Genomic DNA, 23,991 nt, shown 5'->3' with positions numbered 1-23,991 from the left:
TTGCAGATATTTTCACTAAGCCTCTGCCTAAGGAGACTTTTGAATATCTCAGAGAGAAGCTTGGAGGTCTACCCCCACTGGTAGACACTTAGACAGTTGATGTTTGTCATCAACTAGGAGAATTAATAGGGAAATATTTTATTCTAGCTTTGATGAGGAGAGCTCTTTGATGAGGAGAGCTACTTCTCAAGGGGAGTAGTTGGTATATTGTAATGAGTTGGTATTTTGAATTTGTATTTGGTTTTGTATTGCTTTGGCATTTGATGTCAAAGGGGGAGAGATATTATGGAAAAAAATTTTGGGGAGAGATATCTTTTGGGAGAAATCATAATTATGCATTTTTATTTCTGGTTAATGATTTCTTTGGGAGATTGCTAGTTTTTGGTTTTTGGTATTTCTATTTTGGCACTTTGATGGTTTTTCTATCTTGTGTTGCCATCAATGCCAAAGGGGGAGATTGTTGGTATTTTGGATATGTTGATATGGTTTTGTCATTTATGTCAACACTTTTCAACACTTGTCAACCTTATTAGCACTTGGAGATCTTTGGTTATGTTCACTGAAAAGTCAAGTGACTTATGCACAGTCACCGATATTTGGTTCACCGGTAGATTATATTGTTCACTGGAACTTGGAATGACTTGGAGAATACTTGGTTATGTCAAAGACATTATTTGATCACTTAGTTTTGGTGATTTGGTTATTGGACTATTTGGGTTTGCATATTTGTTGTTACTGGAAAATAGGTCCAAGTTATGCACCGACAAGCATATCTATTCCAGATCAACACGACACATTATGGAGATGATTTATTATTATTGTAAATGCATTAAGCCGACATGATTCATTGCTTATTGATTCATTTGTAATTGATTTTATTGTAATATCTTTTAGTGAGCTGACCTATTCAATTGGTCAGGTTATAGTATAAATGTAAGATCTCATTTTTGAGATTGTAATGCGATAAGGAAAAAGGATTGTAATAAGGTATATGCAAAAATAAGAAGAGCTATAAACACAGACATCATTTGAAGGTTGAAGGAAGGTTTTTGTGAAGGCAATCAGAACTAAACCAATACTGAATCCAGCATATGAAGATGCTATTTTAAGCAGTACATTATCATTGGATTTAACCATCCAATTGTAGTCAGTGTGACTTTCATTTTGTGATTGAGCAGTGAGATCTAGGCAGCTGGCCTTTCTACATGTGTAGACTCAATATTGTACACACATACTATCTGCAGTAGTATCATTTGATTGTGGGTAAGGATTAACACCATGGTTTTTCCCCTTACAGTGTTTCCACGTACAAATATTTGTGTTATGTGTTGTGGATGTTATTGTCTTTTTGTTTCATGCATTTACCGGCACTGTAATTAACTGATAAAACTGTCTAATGATATAAAGTTTGGTTTATCGACATTAAGCATTAAGTTTTGGTTAAGTTATTTTTGGTTGAATTTATTGGACAACTGATTCACCCCCTCCCCCCCTCTCAGTTATCTCCGGGACCTAACACTCCCCCTTTGACATTAATGCCCAAACAAAATATGTCAAAGAATAAGTACTGTACACTAAATACCTCCAAAAATGTCTTACCGAAGCTTGACCAGTTTCAAGATTTCTGGGTAAGCTTTCTCCAGTAACTCCATATAAGTATCCCATCCAGTTTTGAATGTGCTAGAGATAGATACAAGTCCACTCAGTAAATATGCAAGTGATTCTTTCTCATTAACTTTTGTCGGTGAGGGCTTTCCCAACATATCCATGCATTCCTTCTTATGTACACAAAGTGAATCCAATCTTGGACTCACCAAACCTCTGAGACATCTGGCTCTCTGAATGATCTTATCTCTTTCCTTTTCAAGAGCAAAAATTTGGTTCTCCAAAGTTAAAATTTGTCCATCAATAGATGTTGTCAATGAAATTAGTCCATCAAAAGAGTTAGCAATACTAGCAATTTTCTCTTGTATCTCATTTATCCTTTTATCTACATTTGAAATAGTTATCTCAATATTGCAACATACCCTGTGTTTATTAGTACATTATTTCAAAGAATTTTCTATCAAAACTAACTTTTCCTCAATCTTTTTCTTCCCTCTCTCAATGATCTGATCAATTTTGTCTCTCTTAGCTAAAGTGAATTTTTCAAGTGCTTGTTGGTTAGAGATCTGTTGTAAGGATTGAAAGTCTTTTGATGTGTGTTCATTTATTACCTTAAGCTTGTCGAAAGCGCTTGCTTCATTTTTTATCTTAAACTCTGGGACCAATCTGTGCAAAACAGTTATGGATTGATCTATAATCCCTTTGTCTGTGGTTCCCTCCTTCATCAATTTTTGAGAAGCCATCATCATTAGTTATGTTGGGAATAATTAAAATTGAGTCAAGTTTATAGCCCCATTTCAAAAATTTGCCCAACATTTCTGAATGCTTAAAATAAGTCAGTTTGAATGGCCTAGTTAGCAAGGGGGTAATATGGAGCCGGTTGATTTTCAGAGGGTAAGGCTTGGGATTCATGTCCCACACCTTTCATTTGGCCTATTTAGTGTGTTGCAACTTTCAGAATTCAGTTTGGAGAAGTTTATCAAGTACCCATTTCGAGGGGTGAGCTGAAAGTGCATTCTAGGCACAAGTGCAAATTTTATTGAGTAGCCTACTTTGAGCGATTACATCTTTTTCCTTGTTGATCATCATGAAAAAATTCAAAGTGGATTCAATTTTATGCATAAATTTGAGTCAACATGCAAAATTTCAAGTCCTTATGAATCCGTTTGCTCAGTTTTCAAAGCTCAATCCGTTTGTAGTTTGTGATGTTTGCACAAGTGTAAAAATGTCCTGGTGAGCGTCATGTCAGAATGTTTGTTCTGGGCTAATGTTGGTATAAATGGTGAGATACGTTTCAAATTTTAAGGCTCTACCAATCCGTTTGATCGGTTTTCAAAAGAGCTCATTTTGCCATCAAATTCAGTTATCCGCACTTCCAGTGTTATATCAATTAATGTAGCTATTTTGGTGAGCGCGCCGTTTGCATCCTGTCAGTCGGGTGATCGAACTGAGAATTCAAAGATTTAATATGTACTTAAAGGTACCTATGTTCCGAATTTGAGAGCCTATGGAGGTCATTTGATATTATTGAGAAAGGCATCATGTGTTGCCAGAACATTGACTTCATCAGGTCCGCAGTGTCGACAAAGCCAATTGGCCGTTTTTGGAAATTAATATCTCTTCACTCAGGACTCGTCTTGAGAAACCATTTGGTAGATGTCATCCTTGTATATCAAAGTACACGCCTGTCAGATGGCGAGCTCCAGAAAGGTGTTTTGACAGGTTTGAAAATTACGTCTTCACGATTAAATGCAAAAATTGTGGAGTAATTGCCTGAAGGATGTAAAATGCAATTGTATGATCCAAAAATGGTGCTGATCATTTCCAAAGGTGTGTTTGAGGTTCCTGAGGTGTTTTAGAGGTCAGTTGCATGAAAACGAAATTTTTTTTAGTTGGACCCACTTTGGGGCCCGACCTGGCTCATGCCTGCGGATTGATTTTATTGGCGACTTTCTTTAATAAAGGATTTTCAGAATATTTGAGTGTGGATTGTGATTATGTGACATGTCATAGGAGTTTGAAAAAACTGTAGACCTTCAGGCAATTTTCAGATTGGCGATTTTAATGTTAAATCCTCCTTCAACGACAAAGAAGAGATTTTAAAACGTAAATGTATTTGGAGTGTGGCGTAATGAGTGGAATGACACTCTTTATAGACTTTTAGCAAATGCCATTTGCCAACATCTTCTTTGTGTTGAGGAAGGGCAAGTGAAACTTTCAATAAAATGTAAGTGGCAGATGTGTCCTTCCCTCTTCTATGCTCGGATTTTTTATTTCTTCATACTATGGTTTCTGGAAAATAAAGCATTTCAAACAAATGCTATTGGTAAGTGCATGACATGTGTTGTTGTTCAAAAGGCTTTGGAAGGTTTCAGATAAATGAAATGGCATTCAAAACCAATAAAATGCAATGGTAGGTGTGAAGCTAAACTCCACAACCTATGCCAAATCTTTCCCTCTTTCACATGGCTGGAAGTAAAGAAAGTGCATGTCCTGCGTGGGTGCTGGGTATTGGAAACCTCCAAAGCAGATTTAATTAAGCACCCTGCCAATCCTCCCTTCGTGTGGAGTGGAGTCTTGAAGATGCAGGACCATTGAAAACTCCATGGCAAATGGAATTGCCAAGTTCTTTGTGTGGATGGTGGAGGACAAGATTTTAAAAGATCTTTTAAACATGTTTTTTGCTGGCAACAACATCTTCCATTGGCAGCTCCCTTGGTGTGTAGCATGGTTCTTGAGGAAGGCACAAAACTCTCCAAACTAATGCACATATCTAATTCCCTGCGTGGAAGCTAGTGGAGAGAGGGGAGAGCCAAATGCAAAATGCAACCCCTTGCATGGGCCATGAGAAGCTCCAGGGCATTAAAAACAAATCCCAGCTGCTTCCTATTTGCTGCAGTGTGAAACATGGTTTTGAAAGGGAGATAAAATATTTTAAAGCAAATGCAATTGAAAACAACAACATTCTCCTCCCTACATGAAAATAAATGGCATGGTAAAGGGTTTAAAATCAATGGTGAATGTAATTTGCAGCCCCACGTGACTCTGTCAAGAAGCCTCCTGCGTGGGAATGGTGTTTGGGCATCAAAGCTTCCAAGCAAAATCTGAAAATCGCCATTAAAGCTCAGGAAAAAGCTTCAAAATCGCAGTCCCAGGCATAATGCATTATCCCACATGCACTGGGAAGTAGTTCTTTTTAATGTTTATATGCAAAAACGCACTATAGTAATATGTCTAAGCCATAAAGGCTTTTGACAGATGGTGCCTATGGGCGCCCAAGGCAGGCCCATGCACGAACATGCTTCCCGAGGTGATGGAGGAGTTGACTGGATGGTGACCAGGTGGACCCCATGCGGGCGCGCTTCCTGAGGCAGACAGGCAAAATTTTGCAGAGGAAGGCCAGGTTAACGAGTGAGCAGGTTCGAGATGGATCAACGGTGCACGCTATTTCGCGAAGGGAAGATGCACGTAGTTTAAACCCAGGGAAATAGCGAAAGTGAACGAGAGTCATCCATGTGTCGTGATAGGTGGCAGTCCAGCAGGCGGGTCCCGGTGAGGTGGCACACAGTTGGCGCACAGCAAGCAACCCAGTGGCAGTGACGTGGCCGACAGGTGGCAAAGGATGAGGTGTCGTCCCAGGTGGCATCCGGTCAACCCCATCGAACAATCAGAGGCCGCCACGTGGCAAGGCGTCAGTGCACAAATGGAGGCAAAAAATTAAAATTAAAATGAATAAATGATATAGTCGGACTATATTAAAATTCGAAATATTTAAATGACTGAGCACAAATGGGAATTAATTCGCCCAAGGTCTAAATTTTGGCCAAAATATAAATTATTATATATCGCCGGAAAGCTCTCGGAGTGAGGAATCTGATTATGAGGTTAATTTTGACAAATGTGAGATATTTTGGAGACAGTTTCCATGGGAACAAAATTCAGTTAGAGAGGAGACACTTGGCAATTCAGTTGTAGATTTGATTTTCTTCCCTCCTCTTTTTATTCTGAATTCTTCTCAGTTGTAAGGGTTCCAGAATTCTGTGAGGAAGTGCTCCAGATTTGATGGCTTCCATTTTCTAAAGATCTTGACCCAAATTTGTAAATGCTTCTGTTTGGTTTCAGGGTATAGAGATTGCAGTGCACTGTTGTAAATATGGTTTTAATTGCAGGTCTTGATTGTGTCAGGCATGAGTAATTTCCCACAAGATTGTCTCTGTGATATGTTTTTTCATTATTATGAATTCAATCCTCAAGGAGGATGAAATTTGTCATCTCAAGGAGATTGTATGATTGTTTGTAGGCATTCTTCAATGAAGAGTTCAAATTCTATAGTCAGTCATAAATAATGAAATATGTATCCAGATCTGATGAATTTGTGAATGAATCAAATAGTGCATTAATATAGGGTATTGATGCATGAGTATCTTGTTTAAGGAAAACAAACTTGCATCTATGATTCATATTTGTAGTTCTGTGAGTGACTCTGCTGCCCAATGAACAAGGCACTAGTCTTTGACAGATTTGGGAATGGTCTCAGATATACATTTTAAAAGATAAATCTATTGCCCTTTATGTTAGGGGTTAATGTTCTATCCTTCCAAAGCTCTATTTCACCTATTATTTGTATAAGATCCAGCCCATCTGTACATGTTACCTAATTTGGTGAGCTTGTGGAATGGTTTGTCTGCTCATTGTTGATGTAGTCTTATGTTTGTGATTGTTGTATTCAATGCATCAAAAGGGTGTCCCCCCTAGGTCTAGCAGAACCTGAAGTGCAGGAGGATCATTAGGATCCTATGTTATGTTGTCCAAGCCCTGAGGTGTTTCATTGATTGAGAATGGCTATCTCATAGATAGATTTGCTGGTGTCTTGGGTTATCACTTTTGGTGAACAACAAAAATGGCGACTCTGTGGGGGATTAAATGGATATAAATCTTGATTGATATGGTTAGAGGTTGAATGTGTTCCTAGTCCTATCAATTTCATATCCAACCAGTATGTCCATTGTGTATGCATAGATTGTAAATTGGTTTCATGGTGAAGAAAATGCTCCTTGTTCTGGATCTGCAGAGTGATATGTGGTACATGTCATATTTTATGAAGGAGTAATAGCGAATGCATTGTTGAGAGTTGTAAGAAGTTCTTGCAGTTGTATGCAAATTTTTCCCCAATTCCTTATTGGGTGGCGACTCTATGGTTCATACCAGTGTTAAGAAGCCTAGAAGAGTGTTGATTGCAGCGAGATCAAAGGAGTAATAGAGAATTGAATAAGTGTTGAGTGGCATTCTGCTGTTCAAAATATCCTCTATGCAAGAGGTGGCGACTCTGATGTAAAAGACCGTGCTAAAGGTGAAGTAAATCTTCAGATCTACAAGTCTTACAGCTGCAAATCTCCAGGTATTTTCAGAGGTTTCATATGCAAAGATGTTTGTTCTGAAAATTAGAATGTGTAATGTCATTTTCCCATTTAGTGAACAACACTAGTCTAGAGGGAAAAAGAGAGTCTCAAAATTGATTTGCATATCTATGTTGCTAAAATATTCAGTGTATGTGATCTTCCGTAGTATGCAAATTTAGGAAAGATTTGTGTCAAGCAGTGTTATGAATAGATCAATATAAGGATACTTGCTTGAGGTTTTTTATTCCAGATTGTATAATCATTTGTGGGAGTAGGAAAAATGAGCAGTAAAGATTTTCAGTCTTGTGTATTTCCACATAGAGCCATGCTTGGTGAAGTGTCACAACCGTATAATAGGAGAAGTTTCATCATGAACCATTATGCCGCTCTAAATTTTAGAGATATTCCAGGTTACCCAAATCCCATACCCATAGAAATCAGAAAGTATTTGCCCATATTTAGTGGGAAGAAATTAGAATTAGCATGTCAACATTTGAAAAGATTTTCAGATTTGATAGGAGAGTTTGAAATTTGTCAAGAAGATGTATGCATGAAATTGTTTATTCAGTCATTAAAAGAAGATGCAAGAGATTGGTTCTCTTTTTTGCCAGAGAATTCTATTACCTCATGGGAAGAATTGGTTTCAGATTTCATGGATCAATTCGATGAGAAGGTGAGTGATTCTGACTTGCTGAAAGAATTCACCTATATACAAATCAGGGAAGATGAATTGGTACCAATGTTTAATATCAGATTTTCACAAGCTTTGTCCAAAATTTCCAGAAAGTATAAACTTGATGATAAAGTATGTCTGGATGTTTATATGAGTGCATTTGATGAGAAGATGGGTTTCCTATTGAGAAACAAAGAACCCAAAACCTTGTATGAAGCCTTTAACACAGCTAGGGATATGGAAAATAACTTGAAGTTTGGAATCTCGAAGAGATTCGTGTCTGTTGTTGTTCCTTATCAAAATGCCTTTGATGGTGAAATACCATGTGAGACTCAGCAATTTATTCCGTGTCCAAGTGCATCAAGCTTTGTAGTTCCGAATGGTTTGGGTGATGCTTGTGTATCAAATTTAAATGAGAGTCAAGAGCCTCTGTTGTTAATGCCGGTTGCCTCTCATAGTAATGATGGAATGATTAGTGTGCAATGTTGTGATAATGCTGATATGGAGATTGATATATACAAGGGATATGTACCATTTGATTTATATGCCGGTTATGTTGATTATGTGGCTGCCAACTACCAAGTGAGTCATGCATCTCTTTAGGATAATATTAATGAAAATAATGATGGTGATGACCATCAATCTTTACATGTTGCTGATGTATTTGATGTTGAAATACCAAATATAGAGGGATTACTAAGTGTTGCTATTTGTGCAAGTGAAAATGTGCCATATGATGAAAATCAGAATTGTTTGGTGCGAACAATAGTTGATCCTCTTTTAAACATTGATGATGTCAATTGTGTTGAGGATGAAGTAAATGTTTTTTCAAATTTCACTTCAGACTTCATTTCTTATAATCATGTTGATAATCTTTCTTTTTTGAAAGATATGCACAATGTTAATTCTGAAAATTGTAATGGTACACATGATTGCGATGAAGATATAGCACACATGGATGGACAAAAGTTTACAGAATCTCACATGGAATAGCAAAGTGCAATGCAAGTCCAGAAGATTGCAGAACTTAAGAAAGCTCTTGAAGTTGTGGATAAGAAAGTTCAAATGTTGGAGAGCCTTCGAGCTGTTGACAAAGACCTTCTGCAATATAGTGAAGAGAATTCTTTGGAAAAGGACTGTGAATTGAATGCTTGTATACTTGATGAACATGCTGATCTAAGAGATGGTTTTATGACAGAAAGATTTAGTGAACATGCTGAAAACTCATCAGATGAAGTAAATTGCAGCGATGTTCATTTTCATTATTTGGCTGATGACGAGTGTTCAATTGGTGAAGAAGATCAGTTGTGGCAAGATAAGTTTGATTATCTTGATTTTCAGAATGATGGTCATAGAATAAAATCTCATGAATGTGAAACATGGAACACTGAGGATTGTTCTAGCCAAGTTTCATTTTTTTCTTTGTCTAATGAAGATGATTATGAGGATCGAATGGATGGTGTCTTTAGCAATTTTACTAATGCTTTATTCAATGTTGATATAGACATGGACCAGCCACTTCAGTGTCATAATGTTCATAAAGGGATTGTCCATTTGGTTTCTAACCCTTTGTATGAAGAGATAATTGATCAGCCAAATGTTGTTAATGGTAAACCAGTCCATAATACTGATGAAATTTCGAACAACAATAGCATGAGTTGTAAGAATTTATTTCATGATGAAGGTAAGAGGCATGGATTATGTGATGATCATTCAAAACCACAAATGAAAGTGTTTCAGGTGGATGTAAGCCTGGAAGAGAAAGAGTTAGCTGAGGATTTGCTTCAACCAGAGGTATGCATTCTTTTCCATGAATGGGATGTTGAGAATGCAGAGGTTTTCAGTTTGATAAGCAAGGATAGTATGAGGTGTGATCAGCATAGTGAAGTATCACATCCAGATGGTAATGTTCATGTTCCTTGTTTGCATCAGTTGGTTAGTAGTGTCCCTCATTCTATTGATTTAAATGATAATAAGGTATGTGCTGATAGGAACTGCAATGTTGAAAATGAGTGTTTCATTTTTCAAGTTCAACATGATGATGTCCTTGCAAATGATAGAGTTGAGTGGGACAATGAAAGGTATGTCAGCTTGTGGGAATGTCTCTATGGTGATTTGTCTCATGATTTTACTCGTTTTGAAATAGTGTGTGATCACAAAATTCAAAATCAGACCAAAGGTATGCACACTAGCTGTTTCAGTAATGAGACAAAGGAGGTTGATTATAATGATCATGCTCAATTGTTATTAGAAGGTGCCTTTGTTTCGATCAATATATCAGGTGATGAGAATCAAATTTTTGATAGAGGTAAATGTGTGTAAGTGGAGCAGCTTGTATTAGTTGTTAGCATGTTTGTATATCTTGTACAGTCGCTTTGCTTCAGTAGTGTGGTTTTCAATAAGGTGCCCTGCTGTTTCGGTAGAATAAGGAAGCCCTATTTTGAGAAGAGAAGAATTGAGAGAAGAATGATCCGTTTTCGGGTGGTCTGCTTAACCAAAGATATCTGGATTCTTGTGTTGATCTTGCAATCAACCATCCCCAGTCAGAGCCATTGTTAGGAATAATTAAAACTAAGTCAAGTTTATAGCCCCATTTCAAAAATTTGCCTGACATTTCCAAATGATTAAAATAAGTCAGTTTGAATGGCCTAGTTAGCAAGGGGGTAAAATGGAGCCGGTTGATTTTCAGAGGGTAAGGCTTGGGATTCATGTCCCACACCTTTCATTTGGCCTATTTAGTGTGTTGCAACTTTCAAAATTCAGTTTGGAGAAGTTTATCAAGTACCCATTTCGAGGGGTGAGCTGAAAGTGCATTCTAGGCACAAGTGCAAATTTTATTGAGTAGCCTACTTTGAGCGATTACATCTTTTTCCTTGTTGATCATCATGAAAAAATTCAAAGTGGATTCAATTTTATGCATAAATTTGAGTCAACATGCAAAATTTCAAGTCCTTATGAATCCGTTTGCTCAGTTTTCAAAGCTCAATCCGTTTGTAGTTTGTGATGTTTGCACAAGTGTAAAAATGTCCTGGTGAGCGTCATGTCAGAATGTTTGTTCTGGGCTAATGTTGGTATAAATGGTGAGATACGTTTCAAATTTTAAGGCTCTACCAATCCGTTTGATCGGTTTTCAAAAGAGCTCATTTTGCCATCAAATTCAGTTATCCGCACTTCCAGTGTTATATCAGTTAATGTAGCCGTTTTGGTGAGCACGCCGTTTGCATCCTGTCAGTCGGGTGATTGAACTGAGAATTCAAAGATTTAATATGTACTTAAAGGTACCTATGTTCCGAATTTGAGATCCTACGGAGGTCGTTTGATATTTTTGAGAAAGGCATCATGTGTTGCCAGAACATTGACTTCATCAGGTCCGCAGTGTCGACAAAGCCAGTTGGCCGTTTTCGAAAATTAATATCTCTTTGCTCGGGACTCATCTTGAGAAACCGTTTGGTAGATGTCATCCTTGTATATCAAAGTACATGCCTGTCAGATGGCGAGCTCCAGAAAGGTGTTTTGACAGGTTTGAAAATTACGTCTTTGCGATTAAATGCAAAAATTGTGGCGTAATTGCCTGAAGGATGTAAAATGCAAGTGTATGATCCGAAAATGGTGCCAATCGTTTCCAGAGGTGTGTTTGAGGTTCCTGAGGTGTTTTAGAGGTCAGTTGTGTGAAAACGAATTTTTTTTTAGTTGGACCCACTTTGGGGCCCGACCTGGCCCATGCCCGCGGATTGATTTTATTGGCGACTTTGTTTAATAAAGGATTTTCAGAATATTTGAGTGTGGATTGTGATTATGTGACATGTCATAGGAGTTTGAAAAAACTGTAGACCTTCAGGCAATTTTCAAATTGGCAATTTTAATGTTAAATCCTCCTTCAGCGACAAAGAAGAGATTTTAAAACGTAAATGTATTTGGAGTGTGGCGTAATGAGTGGAATGACACTCTTTATAGACTTTCAGCAAATTCCATTTGCAAGCATCTTCTTTGTGTTGAGGAAGGGCAAGTGAAACTTTCAATAAAATGTAAGTGGCAGATGTGTCCTTCCCTCTTCTATGCTGGGATTTTTTATTTCTTCATACTGTGGTTTATGGGAAATAAAGCATTTCAAACAAATGCTATTGGTAAGTGCATGACATGTGTTGTTGTTCAAAAGGCTTTGGAAGGTTTCAGATAAATGAAATGGCATTCAAAACCAATAAAATGCAATGGTAGGTGTGAAGCTAAACTCCACAACCTATGCCAAATCTTTCCCTCTTTCACATGGCTGGAAGTAAAGAAAGTGCATGTCCTGCATGGGTGCTGGGCATTGGAAACCTCCAAAGCAGATTTAATTAAGCACCCTGCCAATCCTCCCTTCGTGTGGAGTGGAGTCTTGAAGATGCAGGACCATTGAAAACTCCATGGCAAATGGAATTGCCAAGTTCTTTGTGTGGATGGTGGTAGACAAGATTTTAAAAGATCTTTTAAACATGTTTTTTGCTGGCAACAACATCTTCCATTGGCAGCTCCCCTGGTGTGTAGCGTGGTTCTTGAGGAAGGTACAAAACTCTCCAAACTAATGCACATATCTAATTCCCTGCGTGGAAGCTAGTGGAGAGAGGGGAGAGCCAAATGCAAAATGCAGCCCCTTGCATGGGCCATGAGAAGCTCTAGGGCATTAAAAACAAATCCCAGCTGCTTCCTATTTGCTACAGTGTGAAACATGGTTTTGAAAGGGGGATAAAATATTTTAAAGCAAATGCAATTGAAAACAACAGCATTCTCCTCCCTACATGGAAATAAATGGCATGGTAAAGGGTTTAAAATCAATGGTGAATGTAATTTGCAGCCCCACATGACTCTGCCAAGAAGCCTCCTGTGTGGGAATGGTGTTTGGGCATCAAAACTTCCAAGCAAAATCTGGAAATCGCCATTAAATCTCAGGCAAAAGCTTAAAAATTGCAGTCCCACGCATAATGTATTATCCGACATGCACTGGGAAGTAGTTCTTTTTAATGTTTATATGCAAAAACGCACTATAGTAATATGTCTAAACCATAAAGGCTTTTGACAGATGGTGCCTATGGGCGCCCAAGGCGGGCCCATGCATGAACACACTTCCCGAGGTGATGGAGGAGTTGACTGGATGGTGACTAGGTGGACCCCACGTGGGCACGCTTCTCGAGGCAGACAGACAAAATTTTGCAGAGGAAGGTCAGATTAACGAGTGAGCAGGTTCGAGATGGATCAACGGTGCACGCTATTTCGCGAAGGGAAGATGCACGTAGTTTAAACCCCGAGAAATAGCGAAAGTGAATGAGAGTCATCCACGTGTCGTGATAGGTGGCAATCCAGCAGGCAGGTCCCGGTGAGGTGGCACACAGTTGGCTCACAGCAAGCAGCCTAGTGGCGGTGATGTGGCTAGCAGGTGGCAAAGGATGAGGTGTCATCCCAGGTGGTGTTCAGTCAACCCCATCGACCAATCAGAGGCCACCACGTGGCAAGGCATCAGTGCACAAATGGAGGCAAAAAATTAAAATTAAAATGAATAAATGATATAGTTCTGACTATATTAAAATTCGAAATATTTAAATGACTGAGCACAAATGGGAATTAATTCGCCCAAGGTCTAAATTTTGGCCAAAATATAAAGTATTATATACCGCCGAAAAGCTCTCGGAGTGAGGAATCTGATTATGAGGTTAATTTTGACAAATGTGAGATATTTTGGAGGCAGTTTCCATGGGAACAAAATTCAGTTAGAGAGGAGACACTTGGCAATTCAGTTGCAGATTTGATTTTCTTCCCTCCTCTTTTTATTCTGAATTCTTCTCAGTTGTAAGGGTTCCAGAATTCTGTGAGGAAGTGCTCCGGATTTGATGGCTTCCATTTTCTGAAGATCTTGACCCAAGTTTGTAAATGCTTCTGTTTGGTTTCAGTGTATAGAGATTGCAGTGCACTGTTGTAAATATGGTTTTAATTGCAGGTCTTGCTTGTGTCAGGCATGAGTAATTTCCCACAAGATTGTCTCTATGATATGTTTTTTCATTATTATGAATTCAATCCTCAAGGAGGATGAAATTTGTCATCTCAAGGAGATTGTATGATTGTTTGTAGGCATTCTTCAATGAAGAGTTCAAATTCTATAGTCAGTCATAAATAATGAAATATGTATCCAGATCTGATGAATTTGTGAATGAATCAAATAGTGCATTAATATAAGGTATTGATGCATGAATATCGTGTTTAAGGAAAACAAACTTGCATCTATGATTCATATTTGTAGTTCTGTGAGTGACTCTGCTGCCCAATGAACAAGGTACTAGTCTTTGACAGATTTGGGAATGGTCTCAGATATACATTCTAAAAGATAAATCTATTTCCCTTTATGTTAGGGGTTAATGTTCTATCCTTCCAAAGCTCTATTTCACCTATTATTTGTATAAGATCCAGCCCATCTGTACATGTTACCTAATTTTTTGAGCTTGTGGAATGGTTTGTCTGCTCATTGTTGATGCAGTCTTATGTTTGTGATTGTTGTATTCAATGCATCAAAAGGGTGTCCCCCCCTAGGTCTAGCAGAACCTGAAGTGCAGGAGGATCATTAGGATCCTATGTTATGTTGTCCAAGCCCTGAGGTGTTTCATTGATTGAGATTGGCTATCTCATAGATAGATTTGCAGGTGTCTTGGGTTATCACTTTTGGTGAACAATAAGTTCTGTAAGGCTCATCTCTATTATATTTTTCTTTTCCACAAGAGAAGTGTCAATTGTCAATAATGATGTTCCAGCAACTAGTTCCCTACTGGATTCCCCTTTTTTCTCTGATGATTTATCCTTTATTACCCCCTTACTTTCACCAATGGCTTCGCCACTTGGTGCAGTCTATGCAACTGCCGGTTAAAATATAGGAACAGTATCCTCAACCTATACATTAGTATCCAAAGGACAATTTTTCTTAATGTTAGTATCTTGTACAATATTCTCAGTATTAACCAGTGTCTCTGTATTTGTCTGTACATTTGTGTTTATCGGTGGCTCAATTTCCACTATCTTGATATTCTTCAAAACTGAGGGTGGAGCATCCATGATCCCTTTACCTTTCCCTTCAACCGGTGTATCTGCAATATCTGTCTTTGTCTCTGGTGAAGTAAATAATCCTCTGTGTTCTCCAAAAAATTTGATCCAAGCCTTCTAAGTTTCTTTTATTACCTCATTCATCCTTCCTAACATCAGGCTAGTTATTCTATGTGTTTCTATTGAATACCTTCTAGTCTGCAACCTCAATTTTCTTTTCCATCTCATCTAGAGTTATGCTAATACAGATAGCTAAAAGTTCTTACATTTTAATGTGCTTATCTTCTTGCATTGCAGATAACCTTCTAGTACCTAACATGTTATATAACTCTGTCGGTATTTGATTTTCTATCTCTATTAATGCTTGCTTATAGATATCCAAATATAATAGAATTTCTTCCTCTACTTTTCTTTGCTCGTCAACTTTTATTGTATCATAATAAGACTTAACATTTTTCAGCATCCCATTCTTAGTAATTTCATCAACAATTCAACACGTCATAGGTAGTATAATATTCACATTACCAGTCTCTAGTGCCAAATCAATGTCACTCTTCTTCCTCGTTATGGCAGTATCGGATGCAGTTGTTGATGTAGCCTTGGGTGCTTGCTTTTGTGTCAGTAACTTGATGGTGACCTTTCTAACCAGTTGTTTCTTTGCTTCCACTTTAGTTTCTTCCAGTTTCTTCCTCACAACCCTTTTGAAAGCTAATGGTGTGTTATCTTCAGACTCAGAATCTACAGTCACAGGTTCAATGTGAACTACCGAATCCTTCCTCTTTCTCCCTTTCTTCGGGACAATATCAATGAGTGCCTTAATGTCCTTTGAAACCTCCTATACAAACCTACTTTCCTTTCCTTCTTGTTTTTCCCTTTTCTTCTGGTTGAACTCAATTTCAACCTCAAGAGTCTTCTGCTGAGAAGTTCCATAGGGATTCTTTACCTCATCAATTTCTGCATCAATTAACATTTTTTATAGGCATCAAGAATTTGTGCATCTACCTCATATCCCAATTCCTTTATCCAAATATTCTAGGGCTTGACTGCCTCCATGAGAGTCACATTCTTCTTAACCATGAAGCACATGTTGGTAGAGTATTTCTCTACTATATGCTGAGGTGTTCTTATTCTAGACCTCATAGTTTTTTTAAAAGCCTTGAAGTAACCCCATACCTTATCATCTCTTAGACTTCCCAATGCAGCAATTGATTGCTTTAGCTATCTTCCTACCAAAATGTCAAAAGCCCATTGCTTCCTACTAGAATCGGGAGTATTATTAAAAAGGTATAGCATTAAGAAAACTAATAGGTTTCCATACTAGAAGGTTCCCTTCTTCTCACCTTTAATTTTCTTTAAGTTAATCAATAATTCTTCAAGCATCCAGCCACAAAGATCTAACTTGATATTATCCCTCAACATCTTATATGCAACCAAAATACATGAACTAGAAACTAAATTCAATCGGTTGGATTGAGTTACCTTGTAGCCTATAACCATGCTTCCAAACTTGATGTCGGTGTCAGTGATAGTGCTCACCTTCATCGATATCTTGTCTGATGTAGCATCGGTGATCTGCCTCACAAAGTCGTTTGACACTTTCTTATCTAGATGTTGCCCTACCAATGACAAACTAGTAATTGCCCGGATGGCTTCCTTAGTAATTTATTAGGGTCTGTCCAACCATATGAATTCCCCATGTACTATGCTTAGTACATATATGACTATTTCATCCTCGAACTCTAGAATATCCATAATATCTATGAACCCTAGATCTTCGATGTGTTGATATGATGGTTTGATCTTACCAGATTCTCCCATGAGTTCATTCATATACATCCCTTTGGTCTCTGAAGTGCCTAAGTCCTCTATATGACAATGAATGTATGACCTAACATCCTCTACATATACCACTCCCTCCAGGACACAAGAAAACACTCCAACCGAATCTTACTTCATAGCCACATGTCAATAGCATTTAGAAATTGGCCTGGGGCAGTCCTTAACCTCTACTACTATTGCATTTGAAATGAAAATAGGAACAAAAGATGATCTCGCTTCCATGATTCAAGAAAAATACGTTTCGATCGCTGCCGATGAAAACTGTTAGGATAACCGGTGAACAACTGAGAGGGGGGGTGAATCAGTTGTTGATAGATTATATCATTAAATCTACTTAATAATCTTTAACTAGATTAAGTATCGGTAAAGCAAAAATAGATATAGGTAAGCAATAAAACTTAATAATGAAATAGATAATCAACACAATGCAACCACACCACATTACACCATGATTTGTATGTGGAAAATCTGGAAAGGGAAAAACCACGGTGGGAAGCCTACCCACAGTTAGATGATACTCCTGCAAAAAGTATGTGATACAATGAGGGGCCTACACATGCAGGAAGGCACACTGCCTAGAGCATACTGCTCATTACAAAAGAGTCTCACTGACTACAAAGAGCTTATAACCACATCAAGATAAATGGACAATAATCCAGAATAATGAACTACCAGCAATAGCATCTACCATGCCTGATTACAGTCCCGATTAAGCTCAATACCAGAGGCCTTTGACCTCTTCCTTAATCCCAATTCGATCACCTATGATCGCCCAAATCTCCTTCTAATATGATATTGCATTCCAAGACCACGACACATTATTACAATGAGATCTTACATCATTTTATACCAACCCTAAGGCCTAAACCAATTAGGTCAGCCACCTAAAAGATATTACAATAAGATCATTACATAAATCCATATTAAAGTGATATGCCATGTCGGCTTAGTACCAAAACAACAATAACCAATCCATAGAACATCCCGAAACATCCTGGTAATGTGTAGAGTACACGTTAACATGATACTGGTCCATAACCTAGATAGATATCGGACCTATTCTGGGTCCACCATGCCAAAGCAATGTCTTCAAGCAGTTAAAGCATGAACAAAGAACATCTTCGGCATCCTGAAATCCATCTAGAAGTCGCACAAACATCACTTATGCATCCTGTCAATATTCCTTAGTGAAAGCTCTATCGATTAAACCTTAAACCAATGTCGGTAAGAGTTTACAAGAGTGTATGATAGAATCTAATTGCCAAGTCAATACCAACTGACCAAAACATGCTCAAGGAACATGTAACACATAAAATCAAACATACTCCATTGATCAAAACATGCCAGAAGTGTCCAACAGATAGTCTCTTCTGTCGGTAACACTAGATCTTCTACCGATAACCAAAACTTGTCTGTCGATAACCAACCATAACAACTAGTGTTGACATCAATGACTAAACATCAATGCAACACATAATCAATTAATCCATAATGCAAACAATCTCCCCCTTTGGCATTGATGGTAACACTAGATGTAAAAAACATCTAAGTACTAAGAAATGCCAAACAAGTCTCCCCCTGTGGAAGACAACCAACAATCTCTTGAATATCAATAATTTTGGCCCTGTGAATGATATTTTTGTAAGGTTCTGAATATATTTTTCACATCACTATCTCTCCCCCTTTGACATCAATGCCAAAAATCTGTCAAAAATATCAAAACAAAAATATAAACCTTTTAATCTCAAATCTGACTACTCCCCCTGAGTAGTAGCACCACTCATCAGTGCCAGAATGAATAATATCTCTGATAATGCATGTCAGACTGATGAAAAAATGTATCAACCAAGTCTCTATTGGAGGGGGAGAAATCCCTAACCTGTCTCTCAAATACTCAAATGATTTTTTAGCCAGTAGTTTAGTTAATATATATGCAATTTGTTCTTTAGTGTTCACATAAACGAATTTGACTTCCTTTCCTTCTACCTTGTCCTTCAAAAAGTTATACTTTATCAATATATGGTTAGTCTTAGAGTGAAATACCAAATTCTTAGGCATGTCAATAGCTGTAGAGTTATCACAATAGATAATTTCCGGTTCACTACAATTTACCTTCATATCTTTGAACATTTTCTTCATCCACATGACTTGAGTGCAATTAGTTGTTGCTGCAACATATTCAGCTTCTGCAGTAGATAAAGAAATGCATGAATATTTTTTGTTGATCCATGAAACTAGTTTCTTTCCAAGAAAGAAAGCTCCACCAGAAGTTCTCTTCCTGTCATCAGTATCTCCTGCCCAATCTGAGTCAGTATATGCACATAAAGTGAAATCATCATTTTTAGAATACCATAAACCATATTTTGTTGTTCCTTGCAAATATCGAAATATCCTATCTACTGCACATTCATGATTTCCTTTAGGATTACTTTGATATCTAGAAACAATACTTACTACATTCATAATATATGGTCTAGTCTGAGTCAAATATAATAGACCACCAATCATAGAATTATACTTTGTTGGATTTACCGGTGTAGAAGTATCCTTGATAGATAATTTCTCACTTTTCACCATAGGAGTACTTACTAGTTTGGAATTATCCATACCAAACTTATTCAACAATTCCCTTAGATAGTTTGACAGATAAAAATGCCTTTGTCAGCTTGAGTAATCTACAAACCTAAGAAAAATTGCATCTCACCAATCATGGACATTTCAAATTCATTCTTCATATTGTTAGCAAATTTCATGCACAATTTATCTTCTCCTCCAAAAATGATATCATCAACAAATACTTCAATAATCAGAATATCATCATTAGTGATCTTATAATATAAATTACTATTAGCCTTTCCTTTAGTAAAACCAAGCTTCAAAAGATATTTATCCAACCTTTCATACCAAGCTCTAGGAGCTTATTTCAATCCATATAAAGCTTTCTTCAATCTGCAAACCAAATCTTTATCATATGTTAGTGAAAATCCATCAGGTTGCTCAATGTATACTTCTTCCTCATGTTCACCATTCAAAAATGCACATTTAACATCCATTTGATAAACCTTGTAGTTCTTATAAGTTGCATAGGCAAGAAATAGTCTAACAACTTTGATTCTAGCTACAGGTGCAAATATCTCACCATAATCAATTCCTTCCATTTGAGAATGTCCTTTACAAACCAATCTATCTTTGTTTCTTACAACTTGACCATCCACATTCAATTTATTCCTAAAAACCCATTTAGTTCCAATAACATTCTTATTTTTAGGCCAGGGAACTAAAGACCAAGTCTCATTCTTCTCTATATGATCTAGTTCATCTTCCATATCTTTTAACCAATGCTTATCTTTACAAGCTTCAATAACAGATGTCGGTTCAATTTGAGAAATAAGACATACCTCTTCATTTGCCAATCTTCTTCTTGTCATAAATCCCTTGTTCCTATCTCCAATAACTTGATCTTTGGAATGATTTAATCTTACATACCTTGGTGTCTTCTGAACTTTAGGTTCACTGCTTTGATTATCAGTCAAAGTTGAATTTTTTGATTGTGCCGGTGTAACTATCTCAGTTTCCTGTACCGGTTGAGGCATTGTCTGTTCAGTTATGATTATTTCTACTACCGGTTCCTTGTCATATGATATAGATTGATTTATGTATTGCTCATCTACTTTCACATTATCACTCTCCACAATTTTCTGCAATCTATTGTTATAACATCTATATGCTTTGTTTTGAATTGAATAACCAAGAAATATCCCTTCATCACATCTAGGATCAAAATTTCCAATTGAATCATCTCTTTTGATATAGAATTTACTTCAAAAAATTTTGAAATATTTAATAGTAGGTGTATGTCCAAACCATAATTCATAAGGAGTCTTACTGGTTTCACCTTTGATTTGAACTTTGTTAAATGTGTATACTGTTGTACTCATTGCTTCTCTCTAGTAGATGTGAGGAAATTTGGCTTCCATCATCATAGATCTTGCTGCATCCAAAATGGTTATGTTCTTTCTTTCCACTAATCCATTCTACTGAGGAGTCTGAGGTACAGATAATTGTCTCCTAATTCCATTTATGTCACAGTGATTGTTAAATTCATGAGAAGTGAACTCACCACCTTGATTTGATCTTAGACATTTGATTTTTAATCCAATTTTTGTTTCAACCTTTGCTTTAAAGATCTTGAATTTCTCAAAGGCTTCAGACTTCTCCCTATGAAAATTCACCCACATCATCCTAAAATAGTCCTCAATAATCAACATGAAATACCTATCACCTTGAAAGCTTCTAGTCCTTGTTGAACCACATAATTTAGTGTGAATCAAATCAAGTGCATCATTAGATTTATAATGTATGCTCTTAAAAGAAGTTCTAACTTACTTTCCCAATTGACATTCCTTACATACTAGATTGTGAGGCTTCATAATCTTAACTAAATCTCTAACTGCCTTAGTTTAACTGATCTTAACAATACAATCAAAATTAACATGACACAACCTCTTATACCATAACCAACTCTCATCAATATAAGCAATCAAAGATATTACCTCCAGTCTGAGTACCGGTTGCAATCTCCAAACAAGTCTTGTTAATGATCTTGCATTTTCTATCTTTAAACTAAAGTTGGAAACCCTTGTCCACCAATTGACCAACACTCAAAACATTATGCTTTAAATCTTCTACATAATAGACATTATCAGTATTATGCTTACCATCCAGAGAAATAATATCTCTACCTTTGATCATACATGCCTTGTCATCTCCAAATCTGGCTTGACCGTCGTTGTATTCTTGTAAGGACATAAATTTTCTCTTATCACCAATCATATGATGTGAGCATCCACTATCAATTACCCATTCATCCTTATCTTCAACTTTTGCTGTCAGGGCCTTTTCTTCATTCATGATATCTGAATCTGGCTCATCTTCCTTTAAAGCATAGAACACCCATTCATTTCCATTGTCGGATCCACTAGCAGAGTCTTCTATCAGTTCATCTCTAGAGTCATCACTTACTCCTTCCTCATCCACTATGTAGCATTGTTTACTTTTATTGAATCTATATCTATTCTGGTTAGGCTTAAATGATTTCTTAACTTTTTCCTCAAATCTTGCATTCCTTTCAAGACATCTAGATGCAAAATGACTAATCTTATTACATGCAAAATATTTAAAAGGTTCTTTTCCTTCATACTTACTTCCTGCTGGACCTTTAGGTACTCTCCTAGCGAATAAGGCTTCAAGTTGCTCAAATTATTCATCTTCTTTCCTCATGTCTTCCAATTCTTTTGCATATAGGACTTTCCAATAACTTTTGTTGGTATATGATGATGATGATGCATGACAAGCAGGTTCAAACTTTACAGTTCTAGAAGATCCAAACTCTTCAAGCTCAAAAGCAGATAATTTCCCAATTAGAATGTCTCTATTAACTGAAGAGTTAGACATTGTTCTTAACTCATTAATTGTAGTTGCCTTCATCTTATAAGCCAATGGAAGGCTTTTCAAAACTTTGGAAACTATTTCATATTCACTCACAAATCCTCCACAACATTGAATTCCTATAACAAGCTCATTTACTCTTTCAATAAACACAACAATTCTTTCATTATCTTCCATCTTTAAGTTTTCATATCTTACACACTAACCATCAAGTTTAGGAATTTTGATAGTAGGATCACCTTCATTCAGAGTTTGCAATTTATCCCACATAACCTTTTCCTCTGATTAATCAGCCAATCCCATGATCTGCTGATCAGTAAGTGCACACAAGAGGGCTTTTCTAGCTCTCCAATCATTTTCAATATTCTTATCCAAGTTTGTAGGAGTAGGATTGCCAGATGTCAGATCATAAGGTGTTTATCCTTTCTTAGTGATCTCCCAAATATCCTTGCCAAGACATCTAAGATGTGTCTCCATTTGAATTTGCCATATCTCATAATTTGTTCCATCAAGCTTAGGGATTTCTCATTTGAAAATAGTTGTCGATAGATTTGAAGTGTTAACTGCCATAGGATCTACCTCAAGCGGTTAAGCTTCTGCACAAGAGGACCAGATCTCTACTACCAATTGTTAGGATAACCAGTGAACAAATGAGAGGGGGGTGAATCAATTTTTGACAGATTATATCATTAAATCCACTTAATAACCTTTAACCAAATTAAGTATTGGTAAACAAGAAATAGATACCGGTAATAAATAAAACTTAACAATGAAATAGATAATCAACATAATGCAACCATACCACATAACACCATTATTTGTACATGGAAAACCTAAAAAGGAAAAAACCACTATGGGAAGCCTACCCACAGTTAGATGATACTTCTGCAGAAAGTATGTGATACAATGAGGGGCCTACACATGCAGGAAGGCACACTGCCTAGAGCATACTACTCATTATAAAAGACTTTCACTAACTACAGAGAGGTTATAACCACCTCAAGATAAATGGAAAACAATCTAAAATAATGAACTTACAAAGATAGCATCTGCCATGCCTGATTACAATCCCAGTTAAGCTCAATACCGGAGGCCTTTGACCTCTTCCTTAATCCCAATTCGATATGATTGACCAAATCTCCTTCACATATGATATTGCATTCCAAGACCATGACACATTATTACAATTAGATCTTACATCATTTTATTCCAAACCTAAGGCCTAAACCAATTAGGTCGGCCACCTAAAAGATATTACAATAAGATCATTACATAAATCCATATTATAGTGATATGCCATGTCAGCTTAAGACCAAAACAACAATAACTAATCCATAGAACATTATGAGGACACATTAACATGATACCAGTCCATAAACTAGATAGGTACCAGACCTATTCTGAGTCCACCATGCCAAGCAATGTCTTCAAGTAGTTGAAGCATGAATAAAGAACATCTTCCACATCCTGAAACCCATTTAGAAGCTGGACCAACACCACTTATGCATCCTATCAAGATTCCTTAGTGAAATCTCTACTGGTTAAACCTTAAACCAATGCTGGTAAGATTTTATAAGAGTGTATGATAGCGTCCGATTACCAAGTCAATACCAACTGACCAAAACATGCTCAAGGAACATGTAACACATAAAATCAAACATACTCCATTGATCCAAACATGCCAGAAGTGTTCAACAGATAGTATCTTCTGTCGGTAACACTAGATCTCCTACCAATAACCAAAACCTATCTATCGGTAACCAACCATAATAGCTAGTGTTGACATTAATGCAGCACATAATCAATTCATCCATAATGCCAACAAAAACCTCCAACAAATTCTTCCAAATGTCGGTGTGATCACTCAAGAAGAAATTTGATTGCCTCTAAATAGCCTATGATTGCACTAAATCGGTCTAAAACACTCTTTGAATGCAGGGTGATTAACGATGAAATGTACTCGACCTT

Source organism: Cryptomeria japonica, chromosome 5 (assembly GCF_030272615.1).
Source record: "Cryptomeria japonica chromosome 5, Sugi_1.0, whole genome shotgun sequence".
Lineage (NCBI taxonomy): Eukaryota > Viridiplantae > Streptophyta > Pinopsida > Cupressales > Cupressaceae > Cryptomeria > Cryptomeria japonica.
The sequence above is the reverse complement of the archived record's forward strand: the minus strand, read 5'-3'. Positions refer to the sequence as shown.